Source organism: Lissotriton vulgaris, chromosome 4_1, assembly GCF_964263255.1.
Source record: "Lissotriton vulgaris chromosome 4_1, aLisVul1.2, whole genome shotgun sequence".
Taxonomy (NCBI): Eukaryota; Metazoa; Chordata; class Amphibia; order Caudata; family Salamandridae; genus Lissotriton; species Lissotriton vulgaris.
Window position 1 is genome coordinate 738,823,068 of NC_141691.1, and position 24,227 is coordinate 738,847,294.

Below are 24,227 nucleotides of genomic sequence, written 5' to 3' on the forward strand. Positions count from 1 at the left end.
TCCTAAATTACTGGGACAGAGACATGCTACTAAGCCAGGCCAGAATAAAATCGGTCATACAGTGGGAGAACAAACGAATATCGCTGTATCCGGACTACACCACTCAGGTGCAGAAACAACGATCCTCCTACTATGAAGTAAAAAAGAGACTCCAAAGGGCAAAACTGCGCTACGTCTTATTGTTCTCTGCGTGCCTAAAGGAGATCCATGACAAAAAGACTCATTTTTTTTAAAGCCCCACCGACGTGGAGGAATGGATGGAAGTGATGGAGATTGAGGAACACCTGGACCCGACGCAGGACTCTACAGACAATGGGTCCAAAGAAAGCTCGACTCAGGAGGAGAACAGGAAAGGCGCCCGACGCTATCACCCGAAGCAGCGCAAACCTACTGCCCACCAACAGAAGCAGGGACAAGATGATGCAGTGGCAGCGGTGGGCTCCTTCAGAGACGACCGAGAGACAATTACCACGGACACTGAGGATAGCACTATCCACTCGGACTCGGACAACAGTATGGTACTGTTCCCGACTGTGACACCCAGAGCGGCGGACGAACTTATAGACAATGCCCAAGAATAATACCTTCTATGGATGAGAACTGAGGCTTGAGTACAACATGATATCCTTTTCTGTATGAACTAGGGGGGCGGAGGAGGTGAGGGAGAGGGGCAACTATGTTTGCATGGAATATATATGTGGTCCCCTTTTTTTTCTGGCAAACACTATGTGGCTTGGACTCGGATGGGTGCAGAGACTTATGTACATGGCTTGTCGGATTAGGTTCATTCACCTCCTGTACTCCTAAGACACATGGCTGCAGTTTGTTGCTGTATTAGGAAGTGGCCACCCTTATCCCCCCCTCCCCTCCCCTACTCCTCTGCTTCCCCCCCTCCACAAGACGTGGCTACATATACTGAGCAAATTCGAGAGAACTCTTCCGGCGGCGCCGTTGAGCCGGTGGCCTGACCGAGTATGGCTCTATGGACACGCCACATGCTTGGTCGACCCCCCATTAGCGTATGCACTGTAACCTGTTTACTTACGTTTCAAAGTTTATGGTTCGGCACAGCAGGGTTTAGAGGCTGCGCCTTCACAGTTGGGGTTTGGGATAGGGAGGGAACTGTCTCCTGGTTGACGATGAGGAATCACTTGCTAAGACATATGGGACACCTACAGAGGGATATGGCTGACGAAAAAGGAAAGTATAGGCTGGTCACCTGGAATGTGAGAGGGCTGGGGGTGGTGCAGAAGAGACACACAGTACATGCTTTCTTGCTTAGACAAAAGGCACATATAGTGTTCTTACAGGAGTCACACTTAACACACTCCGAGGCACTCCTACTACGGAAGAAATGGAGGGAGACTATATTCTCCACAACATACTCTGCCTTCTCCAGAGGAGCCACGATATGGGTACGCCACAGCACTCCGTTTGTGGAACTAAAGAGGCAAAATGACGAACAAGGGCGCTATATATTGGTGAGGGGCACCCTGGACGGTGAGGTGGTAGTCTTGGGCAGCATCTATGCTCCGAATTTCGACCAAGATAGATTCCTTGCTGCAGTGGGCCGGGCATTGGCGGACTGGGTAGATGTCCCCTGGATTTTGGGAGGTGACTGGAACATGATACTAGATGTGGCCCTCGACAGGTCACCCCCCCTCCAGGCGGCAGGTATACATAAACTGTCAGAATCATTTGGGACATGGCTCCAGGGTTGGCGGTTGGCTGACATCTGGCGCGCACTGCAACCCACACACAAAGAATACTCATGCTACTCCCCTGTGCACAACCTACATACCCGATTAGATAGGTTTGTATGCTCCAACTCCGTCACGGCTAGATGTGTCACATCGGATTACCTTGCTAAAACATTTTCAGACCACCGCCCACTAACACTTGACCTACACTGGGGAAAGGTACCCTCACCAGTCCCTACCTGGAGACTTAACCCCACGCTGCTTGCGGATGGCCCCTTTAGAACACATATAGCTGACACCTTGACTGATTACTTCGATACAAACTGGGACTCTACGTCCTCGAATCTGATTGTGTGGGATGTAATGAAAGCTGTAATATGGGGGGCTGCTATAGGCCGACTAGTGGAAGCCAGACAGGAACTCAATGGTAAATTATGCGACGTGGAGAAACGCTTGCGTGAGCTTGAAAATGCGGCAGGGCAGGACCCCGACCGAAAAGCTGATCTACAACTGTGTAATATTGAACATGCGGAACTGCTGAAAACCCTGAGGGTAATGGACTATGGGACCTATCTGAAACGCCAACAGGCGGAAGCGGACAGGTCCGGTGCTCTACTTGCTCGGCTGGTCCGAGATACCCCAGAGAGCTCTACAATAACGACTATCCGGAACGCAGCGGGCGAACAAGTGCACACACAACTGGGAATTAACACTGTCTTTAAGACTCACCTGGAGAACCTCTATGCTCCCCCCTTGTAGATGCCGGGGACGAAATGGCGGAATTCATGGGAGAGCTAACACTCCCTGTGCTGGCCCCGGGAATCCAGGCGGCCTTAGCTGGGCCTATAACACAGCATGAAATAAAGATAGCAATCTACACACTTAACCGAGGCAAGACTCCGGGCATGGGTGGCCTGCCAGGGGAGTTTTATCAAACGTATGCTGACGTACTGGCCCCCGTACTGGAGAAAATATACAACACCGCTTACAAAGCTGGCCACCTCCCGGCTACCACCATGCAAGCTTTGGTGATATCTATCCCGAAACTCGGCAGGGACGCCCAAGATGTGAGTAACTACAGGCCCCTCTCCATGCTCTCCACGGAGTATAAGTAAGGCTAATGCCATGCGGATCCAACACCACCTCCCTGGCCTGATCCATACTGATCAATGTGGCTTCCTCCCAGAGAGGAGCACCTCCCAAAATTCGAGACGACTCCACGCCCTTATGACAACTACCCCCCATAACTTACCACACGCTGGCTGTATAGCCCTGGATCTCCGCCAGGCATTTGACTCCCTGACGTGGGACTTCATGTTCGAAGTCCTGCATCGCTTTGGTTTCCCGGAGGCCCTTATAAAATGGATCCGCTTATTATATACAGGACCGACGGCCAGGGCCCGCACATGAAGACACACATCAGACAGTTATGAAGTCCACAGGGGCACCCGACAGGGCTGCCCACTGTCGCCACTACTATTTGTACTGACGCTGGAGCCCCTGGCTATTGCGCTCCGAAATAGAGCTGAGGAGGAAGGCATACCAGTGGGAGGCACCAACCACATGGTCTCTATATATGCCGACGATATCTTGGTGTTTCTCCGGAACCTGCGGGGGGACCACTCACTCCTGGCGACTGTCTTCAGACGCTTTAAAACCATATCTGGCTCGCCTATAAATCCGGGAAAGTCTCTAGGCTTCTTCTTCAGAGAAGGACAACAGCCCCCCATATACGGTTCGGTGCCTATGACATCCAGGTGGCACCGACCACGTTTAAGTATCTTGGGATAAATGTATACCGGGATCCGGAGGATCAAATTGACGGTAATATCCGTAAGGCCATTGCTGGCCTACGCGGTAGTATAGGCTTCTGGACGTCCCTGCCCCTATCGGTATTGGGGCGAGTGGCGGTCTCGAAGATGGTCCTGCTCCCCCGCATACTGTATTATTTTGTAAACCTGCCGGTCCTGCTCCTGCGACAAATTTTCACCACACTAAATACATTACTGATCAACCTTATATGGGGCTCGGGGAGAAGACGAATAAGCCTTAAAAAACTGCAATTGAACACCAGACGGGGGGGCCTGGGCGTGCCAGATCTGCGAAGCTACTACTATGCCAGCCAGCTCCAACGGCTGACCTGATGGGTGGCGGGCAGAGATCTACATGAGATCGCTTACACGATGGAAAAATTAGCACGTGGGGAACTACGCTCCCTCCTCTTACCCAATGCTAGGATCCCCAGAGACTGCCACCCCCTCCTACATGTGGCTCTGACCTGCTGGAGGAAAGCACTATCATACATGGCTTAGACCTCTCCATACGCAGATAATTTCCCCCTTCTGGGACTCCCGACACCACAGGGGACCCTAACACAACGCAGACTACGTCCCTGGACGGAGGCCGGGGTGGACAGAGTGGGAGACCTGTTCGGTGACGACACCATACTGGATCACGCTTCATTTGTGCAAGCCACGGGAGCGCCATCGCGCTTATACCTAATAACGCCTCGGTGACGCACTACGTACGGTGAGCTTGGGTTCCACAACGTACGAAACCAGAACAACATGAATTAGTGCACCTCCTACATTATATGGGTACGGGGGGACACCTGGTGAAATGGCTATATGTCGGGATCAGAGTACATGTGACGTCGCCGATCACCACACTTAGAGAGACCTGGACTGCAGACTCGGGAGAAACCATAACGGACGGGGAGTGGAAAATTATTCTCGGACATCACAGGATAGTATCTAGGAATGCTACGTTTCAGTTCAAACAGGCCATGATTCTCCATAGAGCATACCTCACTCCCCAGAGACTCCACAGGATGTTCCCTGCCACTGCACACTGCTGCCCAAGATGTCAACAAGATGAGGCACATATTCTTCACATGCTATGGACATGCCCGGAGTTACATACTTACTGGGGGACGATCAAACACACGTTACACTCCATAACAACACTCCGGATCCCCGAGGGGGCATTACCCTGCCTGATAGGGAACAGGAAACGACCCAAAACATGTAAAGCACAACTGAAATTCACGGACCTGGCACTCTTGTTGGCAATCAGGGTGCTCACTATGAGATGGAAATCACCCAGGGCCCCGCAGGTAGAAATGTGGCGAGTTGATTTGCTGAAATGGGGCAAAGCCGAATCCGCGGCGCTGCGGGAAGAGGAGGACAAAGGCCTTCGCAAATACCCTATAGCACAGGAATGGGATTTAATGATGATAGAATTGGAAGAGATAGACCTGACCAGTTCGAGAGACCCGGTGGGATGAGCACATACATGTAGCAGGGGGCGGCCGGGGTTCACGAGCACCATTACCACTCACGTGGGCTAGACCGGACCTAGAGCCTTTAACAATTTTCAGGTAGACCGCGGCACCCTGGCCCGGAATGTAGAGTGTATAAGAGAGAAGGACCAGGAGACGGGGGTGGGTGGACGGGGAGGGAGGGACAGTTGGGGTTTAGCACTTATGTAAGTCATGATTCTGGTGTTTAAAGAAGAAAACTGAGAAATATCCGGGGAACTATAAGACAAACGACTCATGTTTGAAAGGATATGTTATCAAAAGTTGATGGTAAAGAAAATGGAAAAGACTGACATGTGATATAATGAGAAAATGTAAAGAAATGTATAACATCCTGCGACAGTCACGAATAAAGAGTTTAAAAAAAAGACTTGTTTTTCTGCATCTGTGAGTGTCCTATTGGAAAGGTTTATTATAGGAGTTTTCTCTAATTCCAATATACCTTGTTCCTTGTCCTTTTGTATTCCTGAGGGGCCTGGGTTTTCTGATAGTCCTGGTCCTGATCTCTTATTGTAGACTTTCTTGTGTAGGATCCCTTGCCTCTGTTCGAGAAGCCCCTTCGAGATCTCTGTGGGCGCTGTCCTAAAAAAATTTCATATTCATCATCCCTTTGGGGTACTTCATCATCTCCACTACTTTCTGAGGTCCCTGAAAAATTTATATGTCTGGGCCTCCTGGGCTGGAATCCGACTCTAGGTCCCCTTTCCCAAATTTGTTCAGGTTTCTCTGTATAGTACTCTTTGTTTAAGAAAGGATAAATTACCCCCTGGCTACACTTATTTTATATCCTTTCTTAATTTCTGAGTCTTCCTGTTTGTGAGATATTCATAATATCCATTCATGTCCTGATTTATATCATCTATCTTTTTTTGGCATCTTCCAGAACATTTGTGTCTGAAAGTACTTTCTCCATCTCTTCTATGTCTCTTTTTTCTATTAGTATAGTGTTTTTGGCTGTTTCTATTATGAGGAGCATCCAATCTCTACTGCATCTGTTTGAGATGAATGTCCACATCTCCAAGACTTTGGTATTATTTACAAAGAGCCCGGGCTCGTTGCGTACCTGAAGTCCTATGGGTATAGTTCCTGCCCTTATGTATTGCGTCATAAACTCCGCGTGGAGCTCAGGACGAATTATTTTCTCCTTTAGGTTTACTAGTTGATTCCATTTTTCCCCCCATTAGGAATAACTGTGATATTGCCACTATTTTTATTCGAGCCAAGTATTTTGTCTAACTGCTCTTCACTGAAGCCGAAGGTCTTCAGGGAGTCCATGTTTGAAATTGGACTTTGGACTTTTAGTTTTTATAGGAAAACTTGTGATTCCACACAAAACCTATCTCTCCAGCACAAGGCTGTACACGAATGTTTCCAAAAGAGAGAAGACCCCACTGAGTTCCAGGGAACAGGGTACTGTCGACACTCAAAGTCAAAAAAGAATCCCTTGACTACACATACTTTTCTTCACACTCCTAGATTTCATACACAGAGAAGCCATAGAATCCTTAGCAAATGACACTCAAATCACTATCAAACCAGCAGACAAGGGAGGGGGAGTTGTAATTTTTGACAAAGATGACTATAATAAAAGAGTGATGTCCCTCCTGTCTAATGAATTACATTACACAAAAGTATCACAAACAAGACTCAAGACACTTAAAATGGAGGTAGAAACACTCCTGCAAACAGCAAAAATTTATGGAGAAATTAGTGAAGATGAGTTCAAAATTATGAACAATAATAGCCCGAAAACTCCAGCAATATATGGACTTCCAAAAGTTCAAAGAACATGGAAGATCCTCCCCTAAGACCAATAGTAGCATCCATTGATTCACTATTGGAACCCTTAAGTAAATATGCAGACAGATTTCTCAAACCCATAGTACAAGCCCAAAAATCCTACATTAAAGATACATCTGACATGATAGTGAAAACAGAAGGTATAAATTTTGCAGGGGAGAGAGAAATGATGATGACTCTAGATGTAGAGTCTCTCTACACCAACATACCCGAAAGAGACACTATTGAAGTAATCAGGACAGTTTTGGAAAATACGGAAATTAGAGGAGCCAGTAAGGACTTTATATTACAATGTGTGTCCATGGTCCTCCTAACAAATATTTTCCTTTTTAAAAAAGATCTATATATCCAGCGCAAGGGCACCAGTATGGGTGCAACATGTGCACCAAGTCTGGCCTGCATCTACGTCAGTATGTTTGAGGAAAAGCACATCTATTATGAAATCAGTCCATATTATGAAAACATCAGGAATTGGACTAGATTTATAGATGATATTTTCTTCATTTGGGTAGGAACAGAAAATGATTTGAAGGGTTTCCTAATCTGGATTAACCTAGGAGATGAGAATATGAAGCTCACTGCATCTTATAGTAACCTTAAAGTGAATTTCTTGGATATCTGTATCAAATCTGAGGGCAATCAACTAAAGGTGGAGCTTTTTAAAAAGGAGTCAGACCGTAATACGGTACTGCACTACAATAGTTACCACCCAAAGAGCCAAAAGGATAGCATACCTTTTGGCGAATTTCTTCGCCTAAGAAGAAATTGTACAACAATCAATGACTACTACAAACATGCAGAAGAAATGAAACTAAAATTCCAAGAGAGAGGCTATCCGAAGAAACTAATAAGCCATTCTTTAAAAAGAGCCCGGTACTACGATAGGGATGGTCTGCTAGAGAAGGAGAGAGGTAAAAGAAAGGACATGGATAAAATAGTGATGGTGAGCCAATTTTCCAGTATCGCGAATCAGATGAAAAATATCATCAATCGAAACTGTAAAATTATAAATGACGGTCAAGAAATCAGTATACCTCGTCCAATGTACGCCTACAGAAAAAACAAAAATCTACGTTCAAGCCTTGTTCATACCTACAGGGAGGACAAGGTAGAAACCCAAAGGAACATGTTAGGAGAAAAAGCCATAGGAAACCACAAATGTGGATCCTGTAGCATATGTGATCTATGCATGGTAACAAAAGAAGTTGTCTAAAACTCAGTTAAACACAAGATCACCACATTAAATAACTGTAGAAGTAAGAATGTGGTGTACCTGATCCTTTGTCCTTGTGGCATTGGATATATCGGTGAAACAGGTAGGGAATTAAGACTCAGAATAGGAGAACATAAATCTGCAATAAGAACTAACAAATAAAATGCCCCATTAGTAAACCACTGGAGAGAAAAGGGACACAATGTAGAAGATATACAGTGGGTCATTCTGGAGAAAATAAAAGAATTGCCTAGGATGGGCGATAGCAAGAAGAGGCGAAAACTGCAGGAACAGTGGTACATAGTCAAGTTCAACACCATCAAATTCGTTTTGAACTCGAAAGAGGACTGGGAAACACTCATCTGAATTGTGAATAGATCGCCAATTAAATGAAGAATCAGAAATTAGTAGGGATTAGTCCTGAATAATAATATACACATAGTCACAGGAAAATGAGGAAAGGTATCCAATGTAGAAGAGTATAATAAAATCGTGGAATAATGTTACCACATGAAGTTTCCTCTCTTTAGAAACTTGATCCTGGGACTGTTTTCCCCGATTGAATAAATATAGAAAATATCACTAGTGTTGTTAAAAATATACAATGATTTCTTCCAAGGTGGGCGATAATTCCGCTAAAGATCCTAAAACATCAAGTCTTTAGAATGTATTTAAAAATGAAAGGATGACAAACGGGGAAAGGTCTCCACTTAAAGAAGACAGTCATGTAATATTTGTAAACAGGATAGTAGTGCGCATGCGCGTACGCGCCGTAGTTCATTAAGAAAAAGGCAAAGGTCGGAAAAAGATACACGTATAGGAATATACGAGTATAAATCAAATTATTTGCCGAAATAAAAGACAAGCCAGTTAAACCCGTAGTAATCATTAGCAATAAAAGGAAAAGCAAGGATGGCGGTGCCATTAAACATAAAAAAAAACGATGTGCGCATGCGTGGAAAAACGAGATACCGCACAGCTGTGAATTATGATCGATGATTATTTACGGGATATAAGGGTGCAAAATGTAGACTGACACCATAACGAGAAAACGAGGTAGACGCACGGACCGAGAAGAATCCTAATAAGTGTCCCCCGTAGACCCCCTTAATATAAGCATGTAGAACCGGTAAACGTTATTCGAAATCATTTCAATGTTACTTTAGAAACCCTCGGTTTACATATACTTTTTTTAAAGAAAAGGCTACTGATGCCCCGAGGTTTGACGATTTATCGGGTCTGTTGAAACGTATGAACGTTAAACGTGTATTGAAATCCTTCCAGTGGAACTTTCAAAATCCTCGGGATATATTTTTTACTGAAAAAAAAAAATAAAAAAAAAAAAAAGGCTACTGCTGCCCGAGGTCTGCCGCTTAATCGGGTCAGTTGAAACATCATAAAACGTGTGTGGGAAGGTGGCGTTTGCGGCACCCGGGAATAGAAAGGCTACTGCCGTCTCAAATGCCGACACATTTTTAGTGTATATTAGACGCTAACAAATGAGATTCGAACTGCGAACGGCTTAATTACGGCAAGAATGTACTGCTTGAACATACAATTGGAAAAGGGAAGGGGGTGCTCCCTCTAGTATATACATATTTTTTAACTGTGAAATTCGTCTCAATGAGATGGAAAAAAATGTGTTCTCCTTTTAGTATGAAGCCAACACAAAAGTATATAGCACAGATAAAGATTAAAATATAGCGTGTCTCCTTAACACATGTATCATAACATGGGGGATAGAGATCACTAATTCGGAATACCATTAATATTATCCCACAGAACATATCTGGTTCATAAAAAACAGAAATAGGACGCCATACCTTGTTGTGAAAATTTTAATTCATAAAAAGGTAAGAATCCTTTCAACTAAGAAAACCACACTATAACCTAAAGACTGAGAAAAATAACTGATATGCTGTAATATATTCTCAACAGAGCACAGTTGCTGATAAAAAGAAGAGTACATAGGAAACATTAATTAACGGAAAGGAAGGCCGTGATGTTCCTGGGCATGTCGCTCAAAGGTAAAACAAAGAGACAAAAGAGAGAAAGACTGAAGCAATGGATATATTAGAAAGAGAACTATTACTATGTTTTTAATCATCCAGGTCAACCATAAAAATAACCAGATTGAAAAGAGAAGTGGGACAGGAATATCAGCCTGAACTACAGATTTCTTCTTTCTTCTTTGAAAAGAGTGCAGATTCTTCTGCTGGCAGGTAGGCAGTTTTGATTGTGGGCCCGATTTACAAAGTTAAACTTAGACCAAAAGTCTAAGTTTACGACTTTTGGTATTCGCAAAGGACATTTACAAATGTCCACACTTGGACTGGGGCAAATGTGACTGTGGATGTTATTCAAATTATATGCAAATGGAATGGTGGGTCAGACCCTCATGTGTCTCATGTCATCCATTGCACTACAAGCCCCAGAATCTTTGTGAATGAAATGGCAAATTCCAATTCCTCAAACCCAAACAGTTGGCCATCACTGCTGGTGTATTCATCTAACACTGGTAAATGACAATAGATAATGTAACTCATGTACTTATCATTTCTGTTGGCATGTAGTTGACATTGAGTAAAGAGGTGACACGTTGCACATATTCAACATTTCTGGGTGCTGTCTGGCAAATTTTCCCTTTTATTGCCACATACAATCATAGTAGTCACCCACTGGAGCAAAGGTCCCTGCACCTGCAGGGAGGTAATGTCATGAGGCACATCAACCCATACCACCACCACAAACTAGTACGTAAATATGGCCAGGAGAGGGTCCAATCTCCTACATTGTGATCAGACACCCCATAGATATATGGCGTAGAATCCATCAACAGTTTCAAACTTGTGAATTGAACTAGGAAATGTTGTACATCACATGTTGGTTAGAATGTAAACTGAAAACACCCGTATTATTGTAGGCCTGTGACGTAGTCCAAAAAACTCTGTACACAGTTATCCCTGCTACACTTACATGTGTGACATCTGGTCAGGCACCACACACAGGTTAGATGCAGGACTATGGTAATTATACCTGAGAATGACTTTACCCCATACTCAGCTTTAAAAAATTTGATTAAATGTCTTCAGTATGTGGTGTGCATCTTAAAACGCTGTTGTTACTCATCTCAATTTATTTAATTTTGTCTCAAGATGATTTTGACTTTGCCTCCCCTTCCACCATAATCACATATAAGCTAACCTTGAAATACATGACTTCAAGATGTGTGCTGTTCAAAACCTTATCCAGTGTCCAGTAAAATAGACCACAATGTTGTTTATTTATAATGGAAACACAGGTCACCCAAAAGAGCACACACACATGTTTTATCTTCCAGTCCACAATGGGCATTGTTGTCCTGGGGATGGGGGACTGTTAACCAAATGTTGGATTTATAATTATACATAGCAAAATTTACCTCTCCATTGCACTGACATGATCTGATGTGCGAAGGTGAAACAGGTCAGCATGTTGAGGAATACTCCCCCAGATTTTTGAAGAGACAACATCATACTTATGAAGCATGATGCCACAAAAATGAAGGTGTATCCAAAGGTAGCTGGGGCAGGTCACCCTAGTTACTTGCTTCCTTTGACTAATAGTAACCTTCAATGACACTCCTGCCTGAAAAAGAGATATCTGGTTGATGTCAGCGCTGTGTTGAGTTAACAGCTGCCCAGTGCTGCTTTTGATCAGTGCACTGTATGTAAAGGTCAGGAGAGCCACATTTGGCCCATCACCCGTAAATTGCATATCGCTGCTCTATACCTATGACGTATACATGTGAAATCATTACCATCCTCCTTTGCCATTAATTATGGACATATATGTCACATTACAGCTGCCGACATAACTTCCTCAGTGATCCAGAGGACACCATCCAGGGGTTAGGGAAACATCCTGCCAGCAGCAGTCAACCCCAGTACCATTTATCTGTCAGCTAAGTGTGCCATATATTTAATCCCAAATCATGCACAATAACCAAATCCCTGTGGGAGGACATTAGCAGATTTTGCTCCTTCTGCATAACATCTGAAGTTGCTGTGCAAAAAGTTCTAAATATATTCAGTGATGTGTTTGCTAGGTGTGCATGCTCACATATAATCTATGCAGAACATTAAAAGTATGGTGTCACTTCCTTTTCAAGCTTTTGGATCGAGGCTGACATCTTAGGCTATACACTCGAGGACCCAGGTTCAGCAGCTGACATCACGGGGACCTTAATATCACTAGGGGTAGGCGGAATTTGCATAGTCGCGCTACGCAAAGCTCTGCAAAACACTAAAAAATTCTCCGGGAGCATGCAGAGTTTCGCGAACACACGGAATTGCTTGTTTTCCGTTCATTTGTGATGCTTTTTGCCTGTTCGCGAATGCTGTTTGCGTCCTCAGGGGGAAATATCTTGCAAACACACATTTTGAAAGCGCAAATAAGTAAAAAATTCAGCGGATCGCAGACTTGTTGGAAATTCCGCGTTCTTTGCGGAACGCAAAATTACCTAAATTATGCCAATTCCGCGAGCGGAATGGAATTGATTGCCCAGGCCTAAATATCACCCAGAGCGGTGGATGGAGCTGGTGAGTTTGCTTTATTATTGCACATGTGCATTGTTCACCTCAATGCTATGAAGTGAGCTGTCATATGTACGGGTACACAAAACAGGTCACATGTAGCACATTCGTTGTGTTGCACCACGTGATAAACTAACGCAAATACTTATCCTCTTGCAACCCCTGTCTTTCAAGTGCTGAGGATGATTAATTGCTTCAGGAAGAAAGACCATCCACTAGTGGCGGGTGACAGGCAATTCAAGGCGAGAACCCACTCCTCTTTCAGGCAGCCTTGTCAATTGCCAGTAATCCACAAGAAGAGGATGAAGAAGATGTAGCACTGTTTGCATAGGATGATGAGTCTTATTCCCTGTCTGCCATTGTTGGCCTATTGGGCGTAAGATCTAAGCCCACACCTGCTCGGGCTAACATAGTGCTTCCATTCCTCCCCTGAGGATTGTTCGTTGGCAGCAGTCAGCCAACCAGCCACAGCATTCATCCACCCCAAAACTATCATCAAGCCCTTACAACCCTCATGTCCATGTCAGACGTGTTGGTTTCCCTACACACATCTCCCATGACAGTGCATTGCAGGCCTTCTCTTCGCCATCTGAGTGACCTACCATCCCTGGTGAGGATCAGGTATCACCTAGAAACCAATCTTCTAATCACAGCCTCCCACCCCCAGCTGGTGAGACTGATCCTAAGTCTTCCTTCACGGTCAATGCTTGGAAGGGAGTCAACATACCTACCTGCATCACAACATACCCAGCTACCTGTACATCAACCTGCACAGGCACCCCCACACCTTACAAGCACCACCTTACTTGCAAATGCTCCCACTGCACAGTCACACCCCGACTGCCCAGTCACATATCCCACCTGTACAGCCACCCTCATCCATTTACCTCCCCACTTGTACTGGCACCCTATTCCCTGTATAGGCACCTCCTTCACCTTTACAGTCAGATGCACAGCACCCCCCCGCACTGCACCAGAAACACAGTAAACACACTTACTCACAGTGATCCGCACCAACACAATATATGTCAATAAAAATATGTTTCTCACAAGTTAAGACTGAGTTGTGTATTATGCGATGAAGGTCAATTGGTAACCCTGGTGGTAGGCTATAGATGTGACGATAATTGTGCGTGAGTGAGATATGTTTGTTGGGCTATCTGTGTAACAAAGTATTATGTGGAAAGTATAGCTAAAGTACTCCCAATGTACACTTCCCTACTTTGAATCCAGCATATATATATATCATGAACTACACACAACAGAGATGATGTTTAAAAAAATACAGATATTATTTAGAAAAAATAAATGCAGGGGAACCAGTCTATCTACAGAGGGGGAACAAAGTGGTAGATTAATGACGACTGGGGCATTCCTGTAAATCCGCAGGGATGCTCTAAGGTAAGATGAGTCACGCAAGTTAACCCTTGCGCCACCACAGATGCGCTGCATTTACTGTGCGGCGCATCGTGGTGCAAGGATAAACAGATGCATGAAGCATCTCCCGTCTGAAGGGTGGCACATTGCTGGAGTCGTGTTGCAAGCATGACGCAACTCCAGCATTGCTCGTAACCTGCCCGTTAATAAAGTGGTGCATCATGCCGTACGCCTGCTTTATGCAGGCACATGGTTATCACGCAGCAGCGTCAGAAAAATGACTGAGTGGAATATTGTAGATTTCACTCAGTCACTTTACAGAGGCTTTACTGTGCCAGAACGCCCCCCCCCGCACCGGAACACCCGCATGAAACCTGACACGGGTTTCATGTGGTGCAGGGCGTTACAACGTGACGCATCTCCCTAGATGCGTCACATTGTAAACTGGGTGCAACGTGGTGCATGGTCTACGCCACCACTGCGTCCCAGAAGCGACGCAATGGCGGTACAAAGTGGCGCATGGGGCTCGTAAATCTGCCCCTCTATGTCTACCGTCCAAACATGGTCCAATCACTTGTCATCCTCCTTTACCACAATTTGGAGATCCTCCACCTCTGTGACTTCCTCCTAGCTGGCTGGTGCAGGACCAGACACCCCACTGGACTGGGAAACATGAGAGGTATGAGGCCTTCGAGGGAAAACATTGTGGGAAGACGAACAGGAGGGTGGTTTGGGAGGGACCCTGGGGTAAGACAGCCAACATGCTCGTCACAGAGAAGCATCAGAATCTGTGCTCTAACCTGCTCCTGCTAATAAGCTGCTAACAAGGTGAAAGACTTTGCTAACCTTGCCTGTCACCGAGGAATCAACGTTGTGGCCGCAGTGGAGGAAGAGACGCCGGCCCCGGGACTGCGAGGACCAGCAAACAACACTCCCTGCTGGATACTCTTCCCGTGAGAGCCGCGCCCCCTTCCAGTGCCACGCCCCCTATTGTAAAATAGTACATTACTCAGCTCAGCCTCGCACACGCGGGACGCGCGCGGGCGAAGCCCGGGCAAAGGGCGGGCCGTCTGTGGCCGTCCGGGGACGAACGAGGACGGGACGGGCCACCCCACTTTCATTTTCTCTGTCTGCTCTGGACTTCATGAGTAACGGGAACAAACAGCAAATATCCAAGGTGAGACGTGCATATTAACAACTGACTCATCTTGGAGTGGATCCAGGTCAAGGAACCCGGATCACTACATTGCTCACTCTTTGTTAGTATAATATATTCTCACTCTTCTAACTGGCCCGAACCTGTTACCTAAGTCAATCTTAATCTTCTGTGCTGAAACAAGAGTAACCTCATAAAACCTTCGGTAGACATACCGGTCTCCTTAATGGCACTAAAAAAGTTACGATCACGCACAATATACATGAGGCGTATGGGCACTGAGGAAGCTGTTAAAAAATCCTCCGATAAAGCACTAAAACCCGGTCAATTATCCTGTACATCAGCTATAAATAAATACTTCTCCACTCTACCTTTGAAAAATCATTCATCTATCATCACTTCTGAAGTAGAAAATAAGTTCGATCTCATGGATGCTAAGGTCGAAAATCAGTCGCTACTTTCCTCCCACCAATGTAATCACAACCAAAGCTTCATAACTCCCGAGAGTAACGAAATAAATATCTCTCTAGCCGAGGATCCTCAAAAATCGGTCCATGAGATGTCTCAAATAAAATCCTTAACCCCTATAAAACCACTGGAGAGTCAATTCTGTCTAGAGGATTACGCATGTAACATCACGAAAATAGAAAATGAAAAATCGGAACTACCATTAAGCCAAAAACAGCCATTGACCAGTTCTCCTGAAAAATCACCCCATCAGTATTCAAATCATGCGACCTTTACCGATCCTTTCTTTCCAAACTCAACTTCTGCAAACTCTGTTTCTCCCCTGTCAAAAGCTCTTTTCTCCCTGCAAGAAATTTTGGAATCGGTCCTCACTCATCTTGGTCAAATTCTAGCAAATACAGATGACACCCTCGATGTACAAATAGGTATTCTTAAATTCCTAGTGGAAGAAAAAAGGAAAAAGGATCAAATTAACGTATTGACAAAACAACATGAAACAGATAATACGCCACATTTGGAAGATGATCCAAAAAACCGATCTCTGTCTCCAAAAAAACGAGAAACAAGTTCACAAACTACGGAAGTAGTAATAACAGAGTCAAAAAAGAAGGAACTAAGAAAAAATAAAAAATCTCCTATCATTTACTCTCTTAAGAGACTATTCAGAGAAGATCCTAAAAATACTCCTAAAAATACAACTAAACAGTACCCCATTTTCTCAAAATACGCTAATCGTACTGACTTAGATCCAATTGTCCGCGATAAGAAAGAAGAGATAACTAGAGTCTGCACTGAACTTGAATCCAACCAAACGGAGAAGACTCTAAGAACTAATGATCTGGAAGAACCCAGGGGCAACAAAAAGAGAAGAAAGCCATTAAGAAGAATTCAAAAGAAAAAAGGGCGTAAACTTAAATTCCAAAAATCCACAATCATCATTAATTCTGCAAAGGTCCAAAACACCGAATCAATTTCTCCTACTCCTACACTGGCGGAACCTTCAGTAATTCAAACAACACCGACGGTGCAATCTTTGAACCCTAAAGCAGAAGTTTATTGTCCGGCCCCAATAATAAAAACAACAGGGCCAAAGATCAATGTCACAAAAGAAATACATGATAGCAAATCCCAGCCGTGGGAAGGAACACCATCAAAGCATGTAATAATTGAAGAACTTTTTCCTACAGACAATCTCCCATTTAATCGAGGCAGAATAATCAATCTCCTACAACAAATACCATCTCTACAATCTCTTACAAGTAGCGAAATCGACTTGGTATTCTTTCTGAACAAAGAAAATGACAAACTAGCACTAGTCTCATTTCTGTCTCCAGTACTCCCAGGAATAATAATTGGAGAGAAGGAAATCCTACATAATAACGGCTATGATGTGATTCTAATACCAGAACCTAGAAAAAGTACCCAAAACAACGGTTCAATTGGACTATTTGATCAAAGAAAAGGAAACTTTAATACCAAATGGGGAGACCTTGCACCAAATTCAATGGGAAATGACACACTAAAAATTCAAGTAACTCAAGGTGAAAGGACAGTATGGTCCCAAGAGTCAGAACGAAGTGATGTTGGCAAAACAATAAAATCTTGGGCATGGATATCAGAGACTTTAAACTGTAAAAAAACAGCTAAACTTCAACAAAATTTGGTTTAGCAAAGGTTTGACGATTACGACATGGAATATGGCCGGGAAAACTGCTAAAAAAATGATAGAAGCCACAAAAAACCATCCGGATATTCTTGCCCTACAGGAAACATGGTCAACCATAACTTTCTCTCAAAAAGGATACTATGTTTACGAAATTCCCGCCAAAAAATCAAATAGGGGCCACGCAAAGGGTGGTCTGGCAATTTTACTACGCGAGGAATACTCTTGGTCTCAAGAAATCATAGATACAAACTTAGACAACTTGCAATGCATTAAGGTGTCATTTAAAACTCAATCATCAGCCGCCCAGAATAAAATACTGCTTTTTAACATCTATGCTCCACCCAGTAATAAACATGGTACCCTATTTGATCAATTAATGGAAACTATTTTCCACATACTCGACGATCGCTCCTACATGCCATACATAATAATGGGCGATATGAATGGCAAAATTTCTAATAGTGAAATCGAGAAATGGGCAAAACTCTTTAAAGAAGAATCTCTCGAGACGTCCCTTCCACAACTCCCTAAGGGAGCCAAATCAGATAAGAGAGGAAGATCATTACTATCACTCCTCCCCAGCATAAACGGGACAATCCTAAACGGTAATACTAAAGGAGATATACCTGCTTCACATACTAGACAGGGAAATGGAACTTCGTCTACTCTCGATTATTTCATCTGTGGGATGGATGAAAAGGAACAAATTTCTCAACTCACAATCCATTTCACAGAAGAGAGTGATCACGCTCTTTTACATTTAACAACCTTTTGGACGGCACCCACCACCTTCACCAACCAGCCAATATTTCAAAAATCTACATTCGAAGTAAATACAGCCCAGTGTCGGATTTATTGGACCTCAGAAAACTTGGACTATATAAAAGCTTTAATTGCCCACACCCAATTGCTGACTAACATCTATTCAGACGACCCTATATCGAACTTTGAAAATATTGTCTATAATCTTAAAAACGCCCTCGAAAATAAATTACAACAGGAAAGTCACTCGAAAAATAAAAACATCAATAAGGATAAAAATCGCAACAAACCAACTGTAAATAAACTTAATAGACTAATCCGAGCCCAATATCTGAATTTCTCTACGGCAAATAAGGCGGAAATTAACAAACTAAAGAATCAAATACGAAGAGAGAAAACTAAACATAAAAACCAGGTCCAGGACTCTAACTGGGTTGATATCCAATTAGCAGCCAAACAACGTAATCAGCGCAAATACTGGTCTCTGATTGCTAAAATGATTAGATCTAAAAAGAAGCTGGAAGCTATCCCTGTATCAGCGGAGGACTGGGACATATACCTGAGCGACCTATACAAATCTAATTCATCTTCCTCTGAAAGGAAAGTTTTTGATCATGAGACGGAAAGTAAAGACACTAAAACCATCAAGACTTCGGCAGTTTCCATTGCCACGAATATAAAAAAGGCGAGAAGTACGGGCGCGTCTGGCCCTGACCAGATCCCTATTAAGGTCTTCCAAGTTGACCCCAAGGAGTGGAGCCTGACGCTCTCGCCTCTGTTCAATTACATCTTTGACACTGGCAATATACCGAAGTCCTGGCAGGGAAGTACAATTATCCCTATATATAAAAAAGGAAATAGAAACATAGCGGGAAATTACCGACAAATAGCGCTGATGGACGCCTCGGGGAAAATCTTTGCAGCGGAAGTACTGGACAGACTAAAAACCTGGGCATTTTCACAGGGTCTAATACCCATGTTTCAGGCCGGATTTCGACCCAATCATTCAGTTACCGACAATATAGCAATTTTTCAGACCATCTTAGATAAATATACAGTGGGGAAATCACAACCCATATACGCAGCATTCATCGATTATTATTATTGGTATTCGCAAAGGACATTTACAAATGTCCACACTTGGACTGGGGCAAATGTGACTGTGGATGTTATTCAAATTATGTGCAAATGGAATGGTGGGTCAGACCCTCATGTGTCTCATGTCATCCATTGCACTACAAGCCCCAGAATCTTTGTGAATGAAATGGCAAATTCCAATTCCTCAAACCCAAACAGTTGGCCATCACTGCTGGTGTATTCATCTAACACTGGTAAATGACAATAGATAATGTAACTCATGTACTTATCATTTCTGTTGGCATGTAGTTGACATTGAGTAAAGAGGTGACACGTTGCACATATTCAACATTTCTGGGTGCTGTCTGGCAAATTTTCCCTTTTATTGCCACATACAATCATAGTAGTCACCCACTGGAGCAAAGGTCCCTGCACCTGCAGGGAGGTAATGTCATGGGGCACATCAACCCATACCACCACCACAAACTAGTACGTAAATATGGCCAGGAGAGGGTCCAAACTCCTACATTGTGATCAGACACCCCATAGATATATGGCGTAGAATCCATCAACAGTTTCAAACTTGTGAATTGAACTAGGAAATGTTGTACATCACATGTTGGTTAGAATGTAAACTGAAAACACCCGTATTTTTGTAGGCCTGTGACGTAGTCCAAAAAACTCTGTACACAGTTATCCCTGCTACACTTACATGTGTGACATCTGGTCAGGCACCACACACAGGTTAGATGCAGGACTATGGTAATTATACCTGAGAATGACTTTACCCCATACTCAGCTTTAAAAAATTTGATTAAATGTCTTCAGTATGTGGTGTGCATCTTAAAACGCTGTTGTTACTCTTCTCAATTTATTTAATTTTGGCTCAAGATGATTTTGACTTTGCCTCCAATTCCACCATAATCACATATAAGCTAACCTTGAAATACATGACTTCAAGATGTGTGCTGTTCAAAACCTTATCCAGTGTCCAGTAAAATAGACCACAATGTTGTTTATTTATAATGGAAACACAGGTCACCCAAAACAGCACACACAAATGTTTTATCTTCCAGTCCACAATGGGCATTGTTGTCATGGGGATGGGGGACTGTTACCCAAATGTTGGATTTATAATTATACATAGCAAAATTTACCTCTCCATTGCACTGACATGATCTGATGTGCGAAGGTGAAACAGGTCAGCATGTTGAGGAATACTCCCCCAGATTTTTGAAGAGACAACATCATACTTATGAAGCATGATGCCACAAAAATGAAGGTGTATCCAAAGGTAGCTGGGGCAGGTCACCCTAGTTACTTGCTTCCTTTGACTAATAGTAACCTTCAATGACACTCCTGCCTGAAAAAGAGATATCTGGTTGATGTCAGCGCTGTGTTGAGTTAACAGCTGCCCAGTGCTGCTTTTGATCAGTGCACTGTATGTAAAGGTCAGGAGAGCCACATTTGGCCCATCACCCGTAAATTGCATATCGCTGCTCTATACCTATGACGTATACATGTGAAATCATTACCATCCTCCTTTGCCATTAATTATGGACATATATGTCACATTACAGCTGCCGACATAACTTCCTCAGTGATCCAGAGGACACCATCCAGGGGTTAGGGAAACATCCTGCCAGCAGCAGTCAACCCCAGTACCATTTATCTGTCAGCTAAGTGTGCCATATATTTAATCCCAAATCATGCACAATAACCAAATCCCTGTGGGAGGACATTAGCAGATTTTGCTCCTTCTGCATAACATCTGAAGTTGCTGTGCAAAAAGTTCTAAATATATTCAGTGATGTGTTTGCTAGGTGTGCATGCTCACATATAATCTATGCAGAACATTAAAAGTATGGTGTCACTTCCTTTTCAAGCTTTTGGATCGAGGCTGACATCTTAGGCTATACACTCGAGGACCCAGGTTCAGCAGCTGACATCACGGGGACCTTAATATCACTAGGGGTAGGCGGAATTTGCATAGTCGCGCTACGCAAAGCTCTGCAAAACGCTAAAAAATTCTCCCGGAGCATGCAGAGTTCCGCGAACACACGGAATTGCTTGTTTTCCGTTCATTTGTGATGCTTTTTGCCTGTTCGCGAATGCTGTTTGCGTCCTCAGGGGGAAATATCTTGCAAACACACATTTTGAAAGCGCAAATAAGTAAAAAATTCAGCGGATCGCAGACTTGTTGGCAATTCCGCGTTCTTTGCGGAACGCAAAATTACCTAAATTATGCCAATTCCGCGAGCGGAATGGAATTGATTGCCCAGGCCTAAATATCACCCAGAGCGGTGGATGGAGCTGGTGAGTTTGCTTTATTATTGCACATGTGCATTGTTCACCTCAATGCTATGAAGTGAGCTGTCATATGTACGGGTACACAAAACAGGTCACATGTAGCACATTCGTTGTGTTGCACCACGTGATAAACTAACGCAAATACTTATCCTCTTGCAACCCCTGTCTTTCAAGTGCTGAGGATGATTAATTGCTTCAGGAAGAAAGACCATCCACTAGTGGCGGGTGACAGGCAATTCAAGGCGAGAACCCACTCCTCTTTCAGGCAGCCTTGTCAATTGCCAGTAATCCACAAGAAGAGGATGAAGAAGATGTAGCACTGTTTGCATAGGATGATGAGTCTTATTCCCTGTCTGCCATTGTTGGCCTATTGGGCGTAAGATCTAAGCCCACACCTGCTCGGGCTAACATAGTGCTTCCATTCCTCCCCTGAGGATTGTTCGTTGCCAGCAGTCAGCCAACCAGCCACAGCATTCATCCACCCCAAAACTATCATCAAGCCCTTACAACCCTCATGTCCATGTCAGACGTGTTGGTTTCCCTACACACATCTCCCATGACAGTGCATTGCAGGCCTTCTCTTCGCCATCTGAGTGACCTACCATCCCTGGTGAGGATCAGGTATCACCTAGAAACCAATCTTCTAATCACAGCCTCCCACCCCCAGCTGGTGAGACTGATCCTAAGTCTTCCTTCACGGTCAATGCTTGGAAGGGAGTCAACATACCTACCTGCATCACAACATACCCAGCTACCTGTACATCAACCTGCACAGGCACCCCCACACCTTACAAGCACCACCTTACTTGCAAATGCTCCCACTGCACAGTCACACCCCGACTGCCCAGTCACATATCTCACCTGTACAGCCACCCTCATCCATTTACCTCCCCACTTGTACTGGCACCCTATTCCCTGTATAGGCACCTCCTTCACCTTTACAGTCAGATGCACAGCACCCCCCCGCACTGCACCAGAAACACAGTAAACACACTTACTCACAGTGATCCGCACCAACACAATATATGTCAATAAAAATATGTTTCTCACAAGTTAAGACTGAGTTGTGTATTATGCGATGAAGGTCAATTGGTAACCCTGGTGGTAGGCTATAGATGTGACGATAATTGTGCGTGAGTGAGATATGTTTGTTGGGCTATCTGTGTAACAAAGTATTATGTGGAAAGTATAGCTAAAGTACTCCCAATGTACACTTCCCTACTTTGAATCCAGCATATATATATATCATGAACTACACACAACAGAGATGATGTTTAAAAAAATACAGATATTATTTAGAAAAAATAAATGCAGGGGAACCAGTCTATCTACAGAGGGGGAACAAAGTGGTAGATTAATGACGACTGGGGCATTCCTGTAAATCCGCAGGGATGCTCTAAGGTAAGATGAGTCACGCAAGTTAACCCTTGCGCCACCACAGATGCGCTGCATTTACTGTGCGGCGCATCGTGGTGCAAGGATAAACAGATGCATGAAGCATCTCCCGTCTGAAGGGTGGCACATTGCTGGAGTCGTGTTGCAAGCATGACGCAACTCCAGCATTGCTCGTAACCTGCCCGTTAATAAAGTGGTGCATCATGCCGTACGCCTGCTTTATGCAGGCACATGGTTATCACGCAGCAGCGTCAGAAAAATGACTGAGTGGAATATTGTAGATTTCACTCAGTCACTTTACAGAGGCTTTACTGTGCCAGAACGCCCCCCCCGCACCGGAACACCCGCATGAAACCTGACACGGGTTTCATGTGGTGCAGGGCGTTACAACGTGACGCATCTCCCTAGATGCGTCACATTGTAAACTGGGTGCAACGTGGTGCATGGTCTACGCCACCACTGCGTCCCAGAAGCGACGCAATGGCGGTACAAAGTGGCGCATGGGGCTCGTAAATCTGCCCCTCTATGTCTACCGTCCAAACATGGTCCAATCACTTGTCATCCTCCTTTACCACAATTTGGAGATCCTCCACCTCTGTGACTTCCTCCTAGCTGGCTGGTGCAGGACCAGACACCCCACTGGACTGGGAAACATGAGAGGTATGAGGCCTACGAGGGAAAACATTGTGGGAAGACGAACAGGAGGGTGGTTTGGGAGGGACCCTGGGGTAAGACAGCCAACATGCTCGTCACAGAGAAGCATCAGAATCTGTGCTCTAACCTGCTCCTGCTAACAAGCTGCTAACAAGGTGAAAGACTTTGCTAACCTTGCCTGTCACCGAGGAATCAACGTTGTGGCCGCAGTGGAGGAAGAGGCGCCGGCCCCGGGACTGCGAGGACCAGCAAACAACACTCCCTGCTGGATACTCTTCCCGTGAGAGCCGCGCCCCCTTCCAGTGCCACGCCCCCTATTGTAAAATAGTACATTACTCAGCTCAGCCTCGCACACGCGGGACGCGCGCGGGCGAAGCCCGGGCAAAGGGCGGGCCGTCTGTGGCCGTCCGGGGATGAACGAGGACGGGACGGGCCACCCCACTTTCGTTTTCTCTGTCTGCTCTGGACTTCATGAGTAACGGGAACAAACAGCAAATATCCAAGGTGAGACGTGCATATTAACAACTGACTCATCTTGGAGTGGATCCAGGTCAAGGAACCCGGATCACTACATTGCTCACTCTTTGTTAGTATAATATATTCTCACTCTTCTAACTGGCCCGAACCTGTTACCTAAGTCAATCTTAATCTTCTGTGCTGAAACAAGAGTAACCTCATAAAACCTTCGGTAGACATACCGGTCTCCTTAATGGCACTAAAAAAGTTACGATCACGCACAATATACATGAGGCGTAT